This window comes from Neodiprion pinetum, chromosome 1 (assembly GCF_021155775.2).
Source record: "Neodiprion pinetum isolate iyNeoPine1 chromosome 1, iyNeoPine1.2, whole genome shotgun sequence".
In the NCBI taxonomy this organism is placed as follows: domain Eukaryota; kingdom Metazoa; phylum Arthropoda; class Insecta; order Hymenoptera; family Diprionidae; genus Neodiprion; species Neodiprion pinetum.
Window position 1 is genome coordinate 34406788 of NC_060232.1, and position 7340 is coordinate 34414127.

A 7340-nucleotide genomic window follows, 5' to 3' on the forward strand; every position below is an offset into this window, starting at 1 on the left:
TTAAACGTCGTATCACCAGCAGAGGGCGCTGATGATTGAGGCTTTGGCTGATGGCAGAAAGAATATAAAGACGGATACCCCTGGGTAAATTTTTGTGACCAGTTTTCGTCGGGCAAGTGGGCCCAGGTGGGCCTGGGAGCGTAAGAGGGTTCTGCTCTATCCACTCTACCTAACGGGCTCGCACCGACATTCGTAGCATCCAAAGTAGTGTCTGTATGAAAGCTCAAGATTGAGTCCCTACAAAGTGAGTACGTAAGACTATTTATCGACTGCGATTTAGAAATGTCGATCAGCTCGATCATCCCCGTGAGAAGACGCGTAACCGCGTCCGCCGCCAACTACCACAACAACCCTCGAGCATCTGTAACCACCGTCAATTACCTCCTCCCACCTCCGACCACCTTCGTCCTCCTAGTCTACCTCGACCCCGTCTTCCTCCTCCTCGCCCCCGCCCCATTTCATTCTCATCGTCGTCGTCCTCGACCACCGCCGATCACTTCCGACCACCACCGACGACCTTCGTCCTCTTCGTCCCCCTGCTCGTCCATGTATTCTATAACATTAATATTCATAATTATTCCAACAACTTTTCATTTTCTCTCTCCATCTTGAACTTTCGTGGGTTATAGGTTTGTTCGTGCTAGCTACACTTTCTACACTTTCGTGGGGAGTGTACACTTGCGCGTTCGATTTAGCGGACGTGACGTCGGATGGCGCTGTTCGTTTTACAAATGTCACTAGACTTTCGTTACACTCTCGGCAGCCTACTCATCTCTGCCCCAGCAATCCCTAGTACACTACCCTAGTTCTTTTTACACCCGCGAGTCTAGAGTGTAGCTAGCACGAACAAACCTATAGAATCGAAACGCTGTTTTAGCTAGTCGCAAGGGAAGTATCTACGTTGGGTAGAGAAGCCGAATTGTTTTTTCGAAAAGAGTTCGTATGGCAAAAAATTCAGAGTAACTGTAATACATCACGGATGCGCTGATTTTGATCGAGATGAAATAGATGCTCCGTATATGAGACAGTATTTAACGCGGTGTCCTGATTTAAAGACCTAAAAAGGTGATTGCGGGCGATTTTTTTTTTCTTGATAGGTAGAGATAGAACGAAGCTTCTCGAAACTTCAAGTGTATTTTAACACACATTTGAAAGGTACGAGCAAAAATTTGTATCATCCAACTGTCGCAGAACGGCAGTATTATTAGCTGACCCGTTAACTGAAGAATGCATCTTTAGTCAACGGCTGACCATCGAAGGGCCGAGCCGCTTGAGTCTGGAATCGGCAGGACAGATAAAGTGCGTATTTCTTGTCTGAAAGGTAAAGACTGAAATCATTATGAATCATATCATATCATCATACATCATTCATCATTCATCATACATCATACATCATACATCATACATCATACATCATACATCATACATCATACATCATAATCATACATAGTATTCAAGTTCGAAACCAAAGTTTGGATGTTCAGAAAGTGAAGTGACCCAAAATTTTTTTTCTCTTGACGTCATCGATCTATAGTAATCGAAAATCTGCTAGCGGAATTCCTCAGTCTGGAAACAACCGCGCAGTAGAGCGGATGTATGAAAATCGCGCTCCGCAAATTTCGAGTACCGGGTTCTGTACCTCCTGGATCCTGCGCTCCGGGTCCGCTTCCTGGTGGAACTCGAGTTCCAGGACAAGCGCTCCGTAATTTCTATGCTCCAGGTCCGGTACCTGGTGAAACTCGACTTCCAGGACAAGCGCCCCGTGGTTCCTGCGCTCCAGGTCCTTGACCTGGTGACTTTTGACCTTCAGGACTAATTTTCCGTAATTCTGGCTGTCCAGGTCCATGAACTGATGACTTTTGACCGTCCGGACTAATTTTTAAGTTTACAAATTTGATTATTGAAACCGTCATGTTTTGTACTATCAAACGAATATGCATGCTTCAGATAACATTTTGAATCGGAAAAAAAATCGAACGACCAGGATCAACAATTATATTTAATGTAAATTTTTTTAAACTTGTCACGTTTACAATAAATTATTTCAATTCATTTTCCGCGCAAGCACTAATTCAGTAGTTATAGATGCGCTAATAAAATTTATTATATTATTATGTAATTAATTAACTATATTAATGCTTACACAATATTTCTGATTTGTTTCATGCTAAAAATATTTATTACTATTCAAGGTATAACCCGAGGTGGATAGCGGTGGTCGTTTGAGGTGGTTGGCGGTTGTTGGAGGTGGTTGGCGGTTGTTGGAGGTGGTCGAAGGTGGACGAGGAGGAGGACGAGGAGGACGAGGATTTGTGCTCGGTGAGTTTAACATTTTTATAATATTTAATGGCAATTATAATTATATTTTATTTGAAATTTTTCAAACTTGTCATGTTTACAATAAATTATTTCGATTCATTTTTCGCGCAAGTACTAATTCAGTAGCTATAAATGCGCTAATAAAATTTATTATATTATTATTTGATTAATTAATTGTATTAACGCTTACACAATATTTTTGATGTATTCTTGTACTGAAAATATTTATTACTATTCAAGGTATAACCCGAGGTGGTTGGCGGTGGTTGTTGGAGGTAGTTGACTGTAGTTGGAGGTGGTGGGAGCTGGTCGTAGGTGGTTGACGGTGATGGAAACTACGGAGCGCTTGTATAACAATATAATAAATTTTACTAGCGCATTTAAAGTTACTGAATTTGTGCTTGCGCGACAAATGAGATGAAATAATTTATTGTAAACATGACAAATTTGAAAAATTTCAAGTAAAATATAATTATAATTGCCAATAAAAATTATAAAAATGTTAAACTCAGCGAGCACAAATCCTTGTCCTCCTCCCCCGCCTTCTTCTCCTTCTCCAACCATCTTCTATCACCTCCCACCACCTCCAACCACAGCTAACCACCTCCAACAATCACCGCTATCCACCTCGGGTTATATAATACCTTGAATAGTAATAAATATTTTCAGCATAAAAACAAATCAAAAATATTGTGTAAGCATTATTATAGTTAATTAATTACATAATAATATATTAAATTTTATTAGCGCATCTATAACTACTGAATTAGTACAAACGAATTTCAAATGCTATGGCCACAAGCTTGCTGTGGTTGTAAAAAACTGAGTAATTATTTTCACACACCTATGTAAATTATTGTAATCTGGGATGAAGCTGAATTGCATAAATAAATTATAAAGTTCAAAAGAAGATTATTCGTTTATTATAATAATGATTTCTCAAGTCCGGAAGAAATTTAGTTGTTTCGCTATTGCCCCACGAGTCCAAACCGGGCCTGTATTTATACAAAAACGAGGTAGTTTATGAATTTGTCCTGAACTGAACTTTGCAAAATAAGTAATGTTGGAATTTTTCCAAATCATTTCGGTTGCCCGAAATTGACTTGAAACAGCAAACTAGAATTCTACTTTTTGAATAAAAATTTTAATTTGAATATATTACCTGTATAGTTTTTTTTTGATTGTTCGTAAAAAAAAGGCTTAAATTCAAATTCGATAAACAATTGGGATTCAAGCTGAAATTAGTAAGATTACGACCAACTCAGTTTCTATTTACATGACTGTAAACTAAATATAAACATCATGTTAATGTTTTGAGTCAGGTAGATCATATTTACGAACCAGGAAGCAAGCCCCAGTTCGAAAATCTATTTCAAGAGGAAACATGTTGCAAAAGGAACGCATCAAGAGATACACCCAAAAATCAAAAGATTTCTTTCGTCACCCCTCTGCTGTTGGTCTTATACTCTTTTTGATGTCTTTTCTACGTTACAAAGGGTCCAATTAGTCTAAAAAGGGTTATACAATTCATTTCTGTACGAAAGTGAAAAACAAAAACAGTCGCAAAGATATGCTTAAACATTGCATGATAATTCTGATTATTATAACAGAATAAAGAAGTCCAATATATATTACCTTAAGCAAAGTATGACAAACTTTGTATCAGACAATCATTGTTGTGGATAGTGAGCATAGTATAAGTTGCGACTTGCGTACAAGCGCAAAGCATCTCTGCAGAATACGATGTATTATGTATGATATTTTACTGCGAATATTTTATATACCCTGTAATAAAGATGTGAATATTTGAATTCTGATGCATATTATTCAGACTTTGCCAGCTGTTAGTCCCATAACGATTTACACGCCTTTTTTAAAATCGTTGATGTCCACGTAAAAAAGACCGATTGGGCACAGCCTGAATACGCTGCGATCAACGCATCAAGAGTTACAGCCAAAAAACGAGAACCTGTGTTTTCGACATTTTTCAGCAGGTCCTTTTTCGCTCGCCATTTCTCTCCTGTTGATCCTACGCGCTTTTCGCTGCGTTTTCTGAGTTCCTGAGGGTCCAATTGGTCAGATAAGGGTCATTTAAATCGAATCTGAGACCAAAAGTTTTTTGCATAAAAAAAAAGTAAGGTTAACCCCTTTGTATTTTTGGCGAAAATTTTCGCGATTTTGAAAAGTGCTGGAATCAATTCTTTGGCGCACTATATCGATGTAATTTTGCGAAAGAAATCGATTGGGCGTAGTCACGAAACGCTGCGATCAACGCATCAAAAGTTACAGCCAAAAAACGAGAACCTGTGTTTTCGACATTTTTCAGCAGGTGCTTTTTCGCTCGCCGTTTCTCTCCTGTTGATCCTACGCGCTTTTCGCTGCGTTTTCTGAGTTCCTGAGGGTCCAATTGGTCAGATAACGGTCATTTAAATCGAATCTGAGACCAAAAGTTTTTTGCCCAAAAAAAAAGTAAGGCTAACCCCTTTGTATTTTTGGCGAAAATTTTCGCGATTTTGAAAAGTGCTGGAATCAATTCTTTGGCGCACTATATCGATGTAATTTTGCGAGAGAAATCGATTGGGCCCAGTCCCAATACGCTGCGATCAACGCATCCAAAGTTACAGCCAAAAAACGAGAACCTGTGTTTTCGACATTTTTCAGCAGGTGCTTTTTCGCTCGCCGTTTCTCTCCTGTTGATCCTACGCGCTTTTCGCTGCGTTTTTTGAGTTCCTGAGGGTCCAATTGGTCAGATAAGGGTCATTTAAATCGAATCTGAGACCAAAAGTTTTTTGCCCAAAAAAAAAGTAAGGCTAACCCCTTTGTATTTTTGGCGAAAATTTTCGCGATTTTGAAAAGTGCTGGAATCAATTCTTTGGCGCACTATATCGATGTAATTTTGCGAGAGAAATCGATTGGGCCCAGTCCCAATACGCTGCGATCAACGCATCAAAAGTTACAGCCAAAAAACGAGAACCTGTGTTTTCGACATTTTTCAGCAGGTGCTTTTTCGCTCGCCATTTCTCTCCTGTTGATCCTACGCGCTTTTCGCTGCGTTTTCTGAGTTCCTGAGGGTCCAATTGGTCAGATAAGGGTCATTTCAATCGAATCTGAGACCAAAAGTTTTTTGCCCAAAAAAAAAGTAAGGCTAACCCCTTTGTGTTTTTGGCGAAAATTTTCGCGATTTTGAAAAGTGCTGGAATCAATTCTTTGGCGCACTATATCGATGTAATTTTGCGAGAGAAATCGATTGGGCCCAGTCCCAATACGCTGCGATCAACGCATCAAAAGTTACAGCCAAAAAACGAGAACCTGTGTTTTCGACATTTTTCGGCAGGTGCTTTTTCGCTCGCCATTTTTCTCCTGTTGATCCTACGCTCTTTTCGCTGCGTTTTCTGAGTTCCTGAGGGTCCAATTGGTCAGATAAGGGTCATTTCAATCGAATCTGAGACCAAAAGTTTTTTGCCCAAAAAAAAAGTAAGGCTAACCCCTTTGTATTTTTGGCGAAAATTTTCGCGATTTTGAAAAGTGCTGGAATCAATTCTTTGGCGTACTATATCGACGTAATTTTGCGAGAGAAATCGATCGGGCGCAGTCTCGAAACGCTGCGATCAACGCATCAAAAGTTGCAGCCAAAAAACGAGAACCTGTGTTTTCGACATTTTTCAGCGGGTGCTTTTTCGCTCGCCATTTCTCTCCTGTTGATCCTACGCTCTTTTCGCTGCGTTTTCTGAGTTCCTGAGGGTCCAATTGGTCAGATAAGGGTCATTTCAATCGAATCTGAGACCAAAAGTTTTTTGCCCAAAAAAAAAGTAAGGCTAACCCCTTTGTGTTTTTGGCGAAAATTTTCGCGATTTTGAAAAGTGCTGGAATCAATTCTTTGGCGCACTATATCGATGTAATTTTGCGAGAGAAATCGATTGGGCCCAGTCCCAATACGCTGCGATCAACGCATCAAAAGTTACAGCCAAAAAACGAGAACCTGTGTTTTCGACATTTTTCGGCAGGTGCTTTTTCGCTCGCCATTTTTCTCCTGTTGATCCTACGCTCTTTTCGCTGCGTTTTCTGAGTTCCTGAGGGTTCAATTGGTCAGATAAGGGTCATTTAAATCGAATCTGAGACCAAAAGTTTTCTGCCCAAAAAAAAAGTAAGGCTAACCCCTTTGTGTTTTTGGCGAAAATTTTCGCGATTTTGAAAAGTGCTGGAATCAATTCTTTGGCGCACTATATCGATGTAATTTTGCGAGAGAAATCGATTGGGCCCAGTCCCAATACGCTGCGATCAACGCATCTAAAGTTACAGCCAAAAAACGAGAACCTGTGTTTTCGACATTTTTCAGCAGGTGCTTTTTCGCTCGCCGTTTCTCTCCTGTTGATCCTACGCGCTTTTCGCTGCGTTTTCTGAGTTCCTGAGGGTCCAATTGGTCAGATAAGGGTCATTTAAATCGAATCTGAGACCAAAAGTTTTTTGCCCAAAAAAAAAGTAAGGCTAACCCCTTTGTATTTTTGGCGAAAATTTTCGCGATTTTGAAAAGTGCTGGAATCAATTCTTTGGCGCACTATATCGATGTAATTTTGCGAGAGAAATCGATTGGGCCCAGTCCCAATACGCTGCGATCAACGCATCCAAAGTTACAGCCAAAAAACGAGAACCTGTGTTTTCGACATTTTTCAGCAGGTGCTTTTTCGCTCGCCGTTTCTCTCCTGTTGATCCTACGCGCTTTTCGCTGCGTTTTTTGAGTTCCTGAGGGTCCAATTGGTCAGATAAGGGTCATTTAAATCGAATCTGAGACCAAAAGTTTTTTGCCCAAAAAAAAAGTAAGGCTAACCCCTTTGTATTTTTGGCGAAAATTTTCGCGATTTTGAAAAGTGCTGGAATCAATTCTTTGGCGCACTATATCGATGTAATTTTGCGAGAGAAATCGATTGGGCCCAGTCCCAATACGCTGCGATCAACGCATCAAAAGTTACAGCCAAAAAACGAGAACCTGTGTTTTCGACATTTTTCAGCAGGTGCTTTTTCGC

General features: G+C 40.1%; 1 long non-coding RNA gene across 3 annotated transcripts; it reads left to right on the forward strand.

The window, feature by feature from the left end:
- Nucleotides 1-19: 19 nt before the first annotated feature.
- On the forward strand, nt 20-4111 carry LOC138191423 (uncharacterized). Of its 3 annotated transcripts, none has more exons than XR_011177723.1 (4): nt 20-244; nt 1098-1299; nt 2193-2319; nt 3642-4111. It is a non-coding gene; the product is annotated as an uncharacterized lncRNA (long non-coding RNA). The 3 variants fall into 3 exon arrangements; XR_011177722.1 differs by lacking the exon at nt 3642-4111 and adding an exon at nt 2560-3608 and having other exon boundaries at nt 21-248; XR_011177721.1 differs by lacking the exon at nt 3642-4111 and adding an exon at nt 2560-3608 and having other exon boundaries at nt 22-244.
- The last annotated feature ends 3229 nt before the right edge of the window (nt 4112-7340 follow it).